The sequence below is a fragment of the Plectropomus leopardus genome, chromosome 20 (genome assembly GCF_026936395.1).
Source record: "Plectropomus leopardus strain MGB_pleo_1.0 chromosome 20, ASM2693639v1, whole genome shotgun sequence".
NCBI lineage: Eukaryota > Metazoa > Chordata > Actinopteri > Perciformes > Serranidae > Plectropomus > Plectropomus leopardus.
The window spans coordinates 9,095,731-9,109,164 of record NC_142195.1 but is presented as its reverse complement, the minus strand read 5'-3'; positions in this window follow the sequence as shown (position 1 = coordinate 9,109,164).

Sequence of the window (13,434 nt, the reverse complement as noted above, 5' to 3'; positions counted from 1 at the left end):
CAAAAATGTTTGGGTGTTCTACAAACCTTTTCATTTCTGTCTCCCTGCCAGTGGTTCACACTATAACTCTCCACTCCACCCCAGACAGGTTCTATTGTGTCTGCAGAGCTTTTCCCGGCTGCCTGTCTCACCTCATCAGGCTAAGGAATCAAAGAATAACATCACAGCATGTCTATAATCATTCCGGCTGGTGAACAGTCACAGCAACAATTTGTCTGGCATACCATCACTGTGAACCAGGATCACTCTCCAGGATGAATCTGGATAAATTAGCATCAACACCTTCCACTCATAGCCTCGGCACCACATGATCCCTGGCCTCTCACCTCTCTACCTGCTGTTTTCTCTGTCTGTCTCCTCTTAAACAACTGGCCCCATGATGCTTTAGTTTTAGACCATTGACATTTTATGGTCACCGCCATACTTACTATACTTACATACTAGTTTTTTTTAAAAATATAAAGCTACAGACAGCTTAGCATATTAGAGCGGGGGAACAGCAAATCTGGCATGGTCGTGGATGTATAAAGAGAACTGGATGGAGGCAGGGCCCCATTCATCACTATGGAAGTTGCCCAGTGGCGCATGAAGCCAAAAAAGTTCAACTACCTCATAAAAAATAATAATATTACGAGTTTATTCTCATAGAATTCTGACTTTTTTCTCGTAATATTTTGAGTTTGTTCTAATAATATTACTCCTTTTTCCCCCTCATAATTTCAGGACTTTATTCTTGAGTTGGAAAAAAACAAAAAAAGAATTCCTAAATGTGGCCCTAAAACTTTGTAATTGCTTCCAGATCACTAGGCCCATAGAGCAGGCTTCATTAAGACTTATTATTCAATTCTATTCATTTACGCAGCTTTTCTGGGCTTAAAAAATGTCATCAGAACAAATGGGTTAAATTTTGATAGTGAAACGAATCATTTTTGGGTCATAAGACTAAAAAAAAAGTATTCATTGATTTACAGATGTCTCTCTTCCTATGTAGGCCTATGTCTATGGAAAAATTTCTTTTTGGGCCACATAGCATCATGTGATGGATGTACTTCCATAAAAAAAATAAAAGATTGCATTAAAAAAACTGCTATGACGTCACCCATTGGTTAAGCCCGCCCATTTGACGTCACTACCCGCCCAGCTAACGTTCAAGTTTCTAAACAGGAAGAAGCCAGAGATGCTATGTATACAACAAACAAAATGAAAAAGCTTTCATCGGCAGAATTCAGATTTGAATAAAAAAATGGATAGGAATATGGTTTAAAACCAAGGACATATCAGGTGAGAGAGCTACAGCCGCTGACGACCCTTCACCTGCAAGCTAGCCGAGAAGTCGCAGGTGCTAGCTCATTTTTAGCTTTGAAAAACGTTCACCGAAGAAGTAAGCTTTATCTGCGCAAAGCTAATTCAACCCGCTTTTGAAAAGACTTGACCCATAAATACCAGGATGAGTGGAGGGACTGCGTATGGAGGAGTTTCAGCTCCACGGGAAAACGGCGTTTCCAGCTTTATTAACATCAACAAGGAGCGGAGCCGCACTGACTGGGTGAGTAGACTGTTTCCGTGTTTTTCTCGTGTCTGCTGTTCATTTCTGTGGATTATAGTGTTGTTTCTCTGTATTGCGTGTATTTGTTTGCTTGTGGTCAGCTGGTTGGACAAGTGTAAGGCTGAAACAAAGCTGTTGTGGTGGTTTTTGATGCGAATTTAGCCTATGTACCTTTACACAATGGTTTGGATCATGTTGTTTAATTATGTCACTTTACATAGTTTTACTGGTAATGCTGTTCAACTCTTGTTTATTTCTGCCCTTTTCTGCGCCTTTACGCAGTGCTGCTGGTCATGCTGTTGGGTTGATTTGTGCGTATGTCCGCGCAACTTGCGTCTTTACTCAGTGTTGTTGATTGCGCAATTGTGCGCCGTCTTCTAGCAAGGAGTGCACCAGTTACTGCTGCGCGGATATGTCCTGGAGCTGGAGCTGGATCAGCACTTCAGCATTTGCCAAAAGTGAAAGTTTTAAGGTGAGACTCTGGAGCTTGGGGGAGCTATGGGTGGATCTGAGAAGCCGAGGACACTATCAGTAGACAATGTGGCCTATGTTGTTGTTGTGTTTTTTTTTAAACCAGGCGTTGATCATGTTTATTTTAGCTGTAAAGTTGGGTGATTTAACATGGGTGTCTGTGGGGACTGACTATCTCCTGGAGCCAGCCTGAAGTGGCCATTCAAAGAACTGCAGTTTTTGGCACTTCTGTTTTGGCTTCATTTTTCAACCAGGAAGTTCCCGCTTACTTTTAAGCCCAGCGCACCTCCTGGGGGCCTGTGTTCAGTCCAGGGCAATTTTTGGAGACTCCAGGAAGTCGCTGTGCCCAGCCAAATAATTGTCCAACGCTTAAACGGATCAAACAAAGGACATACAACATAATTAGCTTTAGTTTTTGTTTTTTGTTTTGCCTTTCCGATAGAGTCTGGCTAGCTGTCCCCCCCTTCTTCCACTTTTTATGCTAAGCTATGATAACGGTCTCTTGGCTCCAGCTTTAGAATTAACTGGTGGAATCTTCTTGCCTGGCAATAAAGAGGACAAGCATAATCCCAAAAATGTTGAACTATCCCAAAAGGATTTGGTTCATAGCAGGGTCTAACTTGTGGCCTTATGTCCACACCTACAAAAACACACAAGACCAAAACTGCTACTGTGGAACTAAAAAACTTGCCAAAACATTTGTGAGTGCAGTTATTCTTTATACAAAGTCATCAACATAACCTCCTGGCTCAAATACTCTGTCGAGGTCTGGAAGGATTTTCCAGGAGAAAGTGGAAACAGGGTCTGCCGGGCGGGAAAGCCACCAGACCCCCCAAACCACATGTACACTTCAATGCATACACACACACACACACACACTCATAACACAGCCTGCAGAGATTGTTAATGTGAGGTCGAGGGGTCGGTAAACTGCATGTGGGTGGTGCAGCGCTCTAATGAATGCCTCCCCTCAGAGACACGCATCTCTGCAGAGAAGGGCTCATCAAACCAGAGAAACACTGTTTTATTTAGACTGTTTACACTGACAAAACAAGTCCACGGCTCCACGGCCTCGGCCACTGATTTAAAGGGAGGGTCAGAGGGAGTTAATGCTCAAACCGATGAAAGAAATCATTGTCTGTCATTTTAATTTTGCATGTTTGTGCACATGTGTCATTCATGAGATCATACAGTGTGTGTCCTTATACATGAGTGTGCAATCCTTAAAGATTCTTGTGAGTTTCATGTTCAGATCAGAGGCGCAGTGTTCATGTGGCCCTGCAGCCCACGCTCATTTACGTAGAAGCAGTAACCTCAAGGATAAACCCTCTTTTTTGACGACATCTGCGGTTTCTTCTCCTTTCCCTTTTTGTAAACTCCATAATCTTTCCTCTGAGGTTTTGGTCACTTTGCCAAGCCAGTAGTTTGCAGTTTCTTTTGACTTCTTGTGTTTTAATCATACATTCTATAGCTTTTGGCTGTTCTTGCAGAAAGACTTTGTTTCCAAAAACTGCTCCATCTGGATGAAATTTGGTACAATGAACATAACATATTTCAGTGCAATTCTTTATGTAACAGGTCTGAGGATGAACACTAAAGCTAGTGCAGTTCAAGCAGGCTTTAGTATAAAAAGAATCTGTTCACAATTCACAAAGTTATTAGAGAAAGAGAGATTATTCAGAATGTACAAGAGACATTAAGTCTGCACCCTGACGTTATATAAAGCTACGATACAGCTGAACAAAAACTAAATACAACTCAAAGTGCTGCAGCCACAATATTAGAAATACTGCAGTCATTAGTCCAAATTCACCAACCTGACCCAACTGAGAATTCTTCATATGTAAAAAAGGCATGTCATGCTGTGTGGGAGGGGGGTGACATCTTTTGATGTACACAGTCTGTTATCTCTATTCATAAAGTGTATGCACTTTGTCAAAGGAAAAAAAAAAGATAGCGTACAACGTCTAGTTTGATTTATTTGCACTGTGTTTTATTGTATGTTGTCTTAACCGGTTCAGGTACATTAACATTTCACTTTGCATTGTACTTGTATGATTGTGTATGTGACAAATAAACTTGAAACTTGAAACTTTCATTAGTTACGGTACCACGCTTCATTCTCTATAGGCATCACCCACACTTTGTAAGAGTTTAACAGTAATTAAAAATTTAAAAAATTCCCATTTGATGTTTTAATTATGATTTAATGCATTGAGTTTTTTGCTCGCACACATGGTTCAGTTGAAAAAAGACCACAGCTATGCTTCCTCCCACTGTACAAACATGAAGCCAGTTCACGCAGTAGCGATTTCCACCGTATCAGGTTCCCGTCCATTCACCCGTCCAAGCAGAGCCATTCACACGGAAACACAAAACTGTCAATCCTGTTGTCAAATCTCCTTTTTATTGCATCAAATAACAAATTAAAGTTATCAGCAAACACTCGAGCGTACATCAGAGTGACAAGGCCTAGTCTGCCTTAAATGACAGAAACCATCTTTGGGAAAAATATATTTGGCGTGCATAATGAGTTTTTAGTTTAGCCTATGTCCCATTCACTATCATGGACGGGGATGGGTTTATGACCTACAATGCAGCCAGCCACCAGGGGGCGATCAAGATGTTTTGGCTTCACTTTTGGGGAGCTGTTATGTTGTCCATCTTTATATACTTTCTATCCTCATGCACAAAATTTAGTGGCAATTTATGTAGTAGTTGTTAATATATCATTCTGGACCACGGTGCATACATAACTAAAATACCAGCATCATTTAAAAAAAACAAACACAATAACGAGTCATTATATCCCAAAATTGCCTACAACTAAGGACATGGTGTCCTCAGTGTTCTTTTCTCCTACATTTGTGGCAGTTTTGCATGTGGTTGGCTGTTTTTCTGAGAAATGCCCAGGTTTGGACATTTGTGGGCAGTCCGCTTAAAATGATGATTGCTTGTGTTACCTCTGCTGGAGCTGTTCTCCAATGGGCTGGGCCCATCACTGCGCTGAGGCACTGAGTGATTTATTTAAAGGGATCCTCAGTCACTGCTGTCAGCATCAGTCCTGGGTGGAGACTCCCTCTGTAATAGAGCATATCAGGTCACATGTTATTAGAGGCTTGTTGTGTGTTTGTTGATGGGCTCTGGTGTGGTTATGCGGTATCTTCCTCTCTACTTTGTGTCATACGCTCTCTGCCAGATGATCAAGTTATCTGCTAACACTCTATTACTCCACTGTTCTCTGTCAGCTGCTAACAGCGTCATAGCAATTTTTGAGTTACATCCTTCTTTTAAAAGCATTTAAAGCCAAGAAAGTCATTATACAAGTTCAAGATGACTTGAAAAAAAGTGTTATTGCTCAGAGAGAGTAAAAAATATATTTAATCGTATGGATATTTAGATAGATCATTATTAATTTATTTTTTAGTTCTTTGGATCCCCATGCAGGGGAGCCCATAAGGGAGGTAGAAGGGGAACGCTCACTGGGGCCCCGCCACTAGCAGGGGTCGGTGGAGACCAGCAATAATCGTGCTCCTCCTAAATATCAACAATGACAACCAGTTTGATTAAAATATTCACCATTAGGCTACTTACTAAAACAACAAAAATAAAATTAGCATTTTCTTAAGAAAATTGTAGCCTGTTTCACAATGAAAAGCCCCTCATAAAAAAGGTGAGTCATTTTTTTTGTATGCAACCATTGCAAAAAAAAAACAACCAAAAACAAAGAACCCACAGTTTTTGCACTGACACTATGTGAAGTAAATAAAACAGTTACAATACCGATAAAGCCACCCCAAAAGTTTTCATTAAAACACCTAATTTACAGCCTTAAAATAGAAAAACTGACAGTTAAGCATAAAAATAATAACGTATCTAAATGTATTTGCACATCTATTTTGCAGATAAAGCTAAAGAATACTCATTTTGATTGTGTTTTGTCTTATAATATATTATTTAGTTGTTTCCTAAAACATCTTTGTAGGGATTTTTAGGTAACACATTACTTTATTCCCTCTTTTTAGCATCTACAGGTATATTCACACTTAAACAATGTTTTATATCATATCATGTAGTTGTTGTATACAGATATTATCCTAAAAGTTAATGAATGATGAATAAAACAACACTAAACATGGATGTCATATTTAACGATACAATATGATACCATACGATACTGATCAAATAATTTCACACTTTGAGTGTTTACTTATAAATAATTCACGGCTGGGTTTAAAACTGTTTGTAATGTGGTTTAAACTCATACAAACATGTCTGTTTTCTTGACAACAAAAACAGCAGGATTGCAAAATGATCTTCACCCAAAGTCCATTTACTAGATGTCTTTCATGGCATCTGTTAGTCTTAGTTTTTACATATAAATGCCTCATGATTAAATAGAATAAACCTCTTTTTTTATACTTTATTGTACTTTACAATAGTTCCTTCAGGCTTTTCCAGGTAATTTGTTTACATTACACTTCAGTCCATTGCACATTTTTTATATTTGTTTTAACAGTTAAATTAATACAGATAACTAAGAAGCTCAAACACAAACATATTCACACAAAATAGACAAAGCTAAGAATTTGAAGCAAATTTGCACAAACCAACAACTAACAAAAAAAGCAAAAAGCACATAAAACAACTCAAGTGATAAAATAAACCAAAAAAGAGAATAGAATAGAAATAGCATAAACTTAATGATTAATTACATAACATTTGATTAACATTTATGTAACATATATCTTAAAATACACAAATATAGATAAATGATAACTGTGTCATATTGCCTATCACTCATTAACTATTATACACCACTTACAAACATTTAACAAGAGGACTTAATAAACGTTTCTAATAGAGAGAAAAGAAGTGTCTCACGGCTGCTTCGACACCGTTGAGTTGGGCAGGAAAGAGTCAAAAAGGGCAAGAGAACATACGTGTGTGGAAGTATTTTACAGAAAGGCTTAACTTGTAATAATAGTGATTATAAGTCTGGGTTTCCCAATAAAACCACCTCATTATGCAACACATCTCATTACAGCTTCCTCCTCAGCAGCTCCACAGGACCTGATGGTCTATCAGTGTCCTTAATCCTCGACAGCGCCGAGGAGAGCTGTCTCTAAGCACGTATCTGTATATCAAACCAAACCTAACTCCTGTGGTTGAGGTCTAGAAATCCAATAGAGTACACCGACCGCAGATTTATACTGCTATTTTTATGTTGACTATAGGAACTAAATGCATCCTACAACCATGTCCTTGTGTAATATTGTTTTGTGGTCAGAACCTCACATAGAGGATGCCTCAAGTGAAGTGTTACCATCTCACCCCACTTTTATTTTCCTTGCCAGTCAGCACAATGTTGTGTCCCTCAGCGTAGGCAACGGCATGGCATCGACATTTGGTTGTAGATCCTACAGGAAGGGTGTCTAAATAAAGAACAGAGGAAGTGAAAATGAGACATTTTGGAAAATATGCCTTTTTTGTTTTACAGCTGAGAGTTACATTAGAAGATTGATGCCACTGTCGTATCTGTTAATAATGAAGCTAATATGCAGCTAGAAGCCTGTAGCTTAGCTTGACTGAAAACGGGGACATGTATAAAAATATTACTTATTACTTATAAGACTCTCTTTACCTTTATTACCGAAGATGCCTGCGGATTGCAGATTTACCGTAACTGTCTGCATCGCTGTTTTTTGTTGCCCTCTGGTAGGGGTCGACTGTTATGGGGGCGGATATTTGGCAGTTTGCTGGCTATGTATTTCGGCGTTTTATTTTAATGATCACAGATAAAATTAATTAATGAAAAAGTGCAAAGAAAGTGTCAGCATGGGAGGAACTTTTACATTGTAAACCCTCAGGGAGCTACTTTTATTTTTTTTTTTTTAATTTCTATTTTGTATTTTGACGTTATAAAAAAGTTGTAGGGAACTTGCTGTAAATGATGTCGAAAGTCTAAGTTTTGATAAACATTTGCCAAAGGCATTTAAACAAGGTTTTGTGTTGGACTTTGTTATATGATTCACATTGTAAATATTGATAAAAATATTTACATTTTTATTGTAAATGCATATCAGTCCCAACTATCAGTCTCATTATCTACTAATAATCGGTTTGGTATCAGCCCCGAAAAACCATTATCAGTCGACCTCTTACTTTCTAGCAACAGCAGTCGTCTGGAAGAAAGTGTATCTCAAGCTAAGGTCGGTAAAGCAATCCTCTCTATTTCTGCTGGCCCCAGATCAGTGGTCTCATTGTCCTCCTTCAGAATGTGATCTTAATCTGACCTGAATAGAGTTCTGTTTCAGTGCGGACTTTCAACCAGCCAGACGTGAGACACACTGCAGTAAGCTGCTTTTCCACTGTGAGGGCTGCAGGCAGAAGGTTATAGCACTCTGATTTTCTGCTGGTCAGCGGGTTTTACTGCTGTCTTTTATCTGTGCATTGTATCATGGGGGTTCTTATTATACTTTTTATTGGTCTGCCTGCCAGAACTTTATCTTGTGTTTGTAATTTTCTTTTACTGAAATTCCTTTTCGTTTTTATTTGAAGGAGCTTTCAGTGGATGCTAACAGAGAAAAAACGTGTCTGTGTGCTATGTCTGTGCAGTCCATTGTCTCATATTGAGAAATAGAGGCAGCTATTCTGTAATGATAGCTCTGACTTGATGTGCTCGGCTAGGGGAGCTCTATTCTTGTAGCAAATTATTCTTTGTGTTGGATCAGGTGCCAGAAAACTGGTTTTGGGATTATTGTATCTTGCTAACCCTCTTATTTTGTCTTTCCTTTGGTTCTTCTTCTAATCCTGGAAGATGCTTTCTCACTTTCACTGCTGTCTTTCTCACAGTCCTTTTGCATGTCTGCATCCGCACACCCAGACATGCAATAATGCAAATGACGCAGAGACAGGGAGAATAATGGACAGACCAGGCGATGTGAACAGAATCTGTTTCCCGTGGCTTCTGGGATGTTTTAGGGCCCGGTTTGATGTTGTTGCCTGGTCCACTCCTCACTGGTCGGCTGCTATGTGAAGAATGCTTGTTGTGCATCTCCATAGTCAAAGGGTCTTTACTCACCTCATCTGCCTTACATACTTAACAACCTAGCCACTGCTGGCACAACTGTTAATTTTCTAAAAGGAGCACTCCACTTTCTTTTTCTACACCAACATCAGTTTACTTGTCCTGCAGATCATCACACAACCTGTGAAAACAGCTGTGTAATGACGGGAGCTCAGGGGAGTGTGAGAAAAAAATTCTGAGTATGTCATTGTCAGGCCGACATCATCAGCCCTGATGATGTCATTAGGGGTTATCATGGCTTTGGTTGGAGGACTTTTGTTAAAGAAGGTGTTTAAAGAAAGTAATACAAACTGGAGGCATGTTTGGAAAATGTTAGCAGTGAGGAAATGACATAAAAGATGCTATCAAGTAGGGGTTGACTGATAATGGTTTTTCAGGGCGGACACCGATTATTAGTGCTCAGTGAGACCGATAACTGATATTTGGAACTGATATGCATTTACAATTAAAATGAAAATATATGAAATTTAGAATTTAGTATTTAAAAAAACAAACAAAAAAGTGAATATTAAATGCAAACTGAAACTTTCATAATCATACACAGCAAGTTCCTTGCAACATTTTTTATTCTAAAATTAAGTGAAAACTTAAATTAAAAAAAGAATGAATAAAAATAGGCGTAAACATGAAGACCCAGAGCTGCACACTTGTGACCGGATTACCCAAGACACGTGTTTATATGAGGTGTAAACAGTGATACATAAAATACACAATACTTTAATACTTTTGGTAGAAATTTTATTAATTATAACTGTTTCTTTATGTTAGAAACAGGCTGAACATGAGCATGAAGCATGTTTATGCAGCCCAGTGGCCTTGGGGTTAAGGTGAAGTCCATGAACCGCAACGTTGTTCCCTTCTTACCTGTCATCGTTCTCCTTTTTTAAAAAAATATTGTCACACTAAAAACTGCCAGAAATACACAAGTTGTTGGAGAAACTTCAGTGGAAATTCACTGTTTACCATTTCAGAATGTACCAAATTTGTGGGTTCTTTGTAAACATCAGAAAATATTTAGAACAGTCCAGTTGGCACCTTGTTTACAATAACAACAAGTTGGCCAAGGATGTACAATAAGGTATGGAAACTGTATGAGTTATGAAGTCAGAAAGAAGACGAGAAATAAACAATGTCGTGAGGGATGAGAAGCCAAGAATATAAGACAGATATAAATATAAAACAGAATAGCATAGTGCCATAGATTCATATAGAGTGAAGCTGTAGCAGAATCACATGTAGGTATGTGAGTGTGTTTTTGTGAGTGTGTGTGTGTGAGGATGAAACCACATAAATCTATGTGGTTTCATGCCAAACTGTCAGCTCAGTTTAGGAGCATGTTCCGGGAAAACAACTGCATGCAGGTTCCAATAGACTTCCTCTGTGTGTGTGTGTGTGTGTGTGTGTGTGTGTGTGTGTGTGTGTGTGTGTGTGTGTGTGTGTGTGTGTGTGTGTGTGTGTGTGTGTGTGTGTGTGTGTGTGTGTGTGTGTGTGTATTATGCAACTACAGAAATGCCACTGTATTGTTAGATTTGTGATTTGTTACAGTCGCTCCTGAATAAGGTTGAGCTGTCAGTAAACAAAAACTGTAAGCCGTTCAAACGCTCAGGTGTGGCATCTCAGGTGGAGACCCAACGCTGATTTCTGGGGTTCAGAATCATCGTTTCACACAGCTGCTCCACTGTTTGGATACGAGCGTTCCCCTGACCCCTGGGTTTGGGCTAAGCCCTGAATGTTTACAATGTCTGGCTCCGTCCCTAGTTACCTCAGTTGTTAATTTGTTAAATGACTAATCAGAGTTCAGAGAAACAAACACTGGTCCATAGTGCAGCATGACAAATGCTATGTTAAGTGTACATAAAGTTCATGTGAAAGAAATTAACCCCTGTGGCAGATGCTGAAAAATAAAAGCAGATGTTAACTTTACAAACAGTGCATACATTGCTGAGCTCTCATGACAGCTCCCATACTACTAAATTTAAAATACAATATGTTCAGTAAATAAACAGTGAAAGACTACAAAAACGAGGAAAGGAAAATATTGTAACTGTTTAGTTCGAAACTGGGACTCAGCTTCAGAGAAAAGCAACAAACATCAAGAACAGATTTATCAGAACCAACTCTTTCCTTTGGAGATCAGAGGTCACATATGAGGGCAGTCAGCTACGGCAGAAAAATCCATTCAGGGAAATCACACTAGGAACAAAGTCTGTAAATGCACCTTGCTGGCACCGGATGCCAAAATGACATAAGAAAAGACGTCAGATTCTTATTAAAGAAGAAATTAAAATTGGGCTGGCAATATCTTAAATGTCTGTTAACTTCAGAATGTCATGTTGTGTGGACTTTAACATCATGACGCGTTGCAGACGGTGGGTTTTGTTTTCCATACCTTTCGACTAAATGTCTATAGGAATTAAGCATAAACAGCAAAACTAAAAAGTAAAGTTTAGCTGAAAAAATCTGCTACATTTGAATGCCACGAACTTAGTAAGATGAACTTTTGGTTTCCAGACAAAGAAGGTTGATGAAGTTGGTGATCCTGTGACCTTTCCTTTAATATCACCACCCAGCAGCCACCAGACATCAACATGACATCAGTTGATGCCAGACTGATGGTAAATTTGGAATGAAAAGTCAGTTGACAATATTTTAAATGTCCAATCCGTTAGAATTTCGTGTTGACGTTAACATTATGACATTTTGCAGATGTTGGGTTTTGTTCTCCATACCTTACGACTAAATATTGTCAAGATGGTGCTGTTGATGAGACATTTAAAAGATGTTGGATTTTGGTTTCTTTAGACGTCCTGACATTCAGTTTTGTTCAACTGATTCTGCAGCAAATTCAACCAAATAACAATTTCCACCGACGTCTATGGCTAGGTGGACATGAGTCTGACATTTGTGGCTTTCAGTTAGTGACACTATTGGATGGTAACATAGAGTGCCCCAGGGATGACGTTTTTCTGTAACCTGGAGGCTAATGTCGCCCTGGTCCCCTCAGAAAATAAAGTCTGAGGTAAACAAATGTTTCTGATACTTACACATTTTGTTCAGCAAGATAATCTTCAAAAATGAACATCGCTTACAAAAAAGCTAGGCTAAAATAAACAGTACTCCTGTTGTGTCGCCAGCACTACGGAGCAGTTAAGCTGTGTTTGGCGCGGTTTGGCGTGATGACCCATTACTTTGAAACTAGGGAATTAGAGGAGATGATAAACGGATTTCCAGGTTTTAGGACTCTGAGGTTTTTACTGGGGTTCTTTATGTGTTACAAACAGGACTACCATTTTCATGTAAATAATAATGTCTTCTACTATTGAGATATCTACCAAAAAGACACATTTGAGGATAATTACACTCATTTCTCAGTAATGTAAACTATCTCAGAAGTGAAGATTATCCAAGGTTCAGAGGGTTCAGTGTGAAAAGGTCTTCTCCTCCTTCCTCCCTCCTTTTCAACTTCTATTCTATTCCCTTCCCCTATATTTTAGGTCCTACGTAGAGATGACTGAGTGAAAATGACTTTGGAAGTACTGAAATTATAAGTCATGTTATAAAACTCCTGTGCCGGCTTTGCGTGTGTGAGCGCTGTTATGTCTTGTGTAGCAGTGGGTGCAATATTTAGCCTCAGGGGTGCCACTTCTTTTGATGCATGTTTACAGTTTATGTTATACATACAGTGCGGACGCACCAGACGCACCCACACGCACCCACACGCATTCCTTCTTCTCCTGTGGCAGACTGAATGTAGTCTTTTAATAGCAGAAAGGGCGCCACCCTTTTAAGTACAAAGTTGTAGATTTTCTGAATATGTTGGATACTGTATGTTCTTGTTTCAGTACAAGTGCCTTCATTTCATGTCACACGTGTCAACGCTGTGACGGTATGTTGATGATTGTGCTGTTGCGACCTTCTAAGGCTGAAGGCTATGATCTTGCTGTGCCAAAATGTTTCCACATTGCCGCTTAACATTAAAGGAATCATTTTACAGAGGAAACCATGAGAGAATGGAGTTGTTTCAAGCACAGCGAAAGCTAACTGACTGTAAAAAAACTGCAGTTAATCTGGAAATAGATGTGACAAGCATGGAAAGTTATTAAGATTTGAATTATGAATTCAAACGCATCAAGCATATAACTTTGGTGAGAGTCCTAAAGGCTCAGGATTATCTGACCTCAAACATCAACAACTGATTGACACATTGTGTTCACCCTGTGCATCGTAAACAATATTATGTTGTGCCATCAAATTACTATACATATACACATGAATATAGAAGCAGAGAGGGTTGTCATCCAATTAGCTAAATCCCCCTCTACAGGTG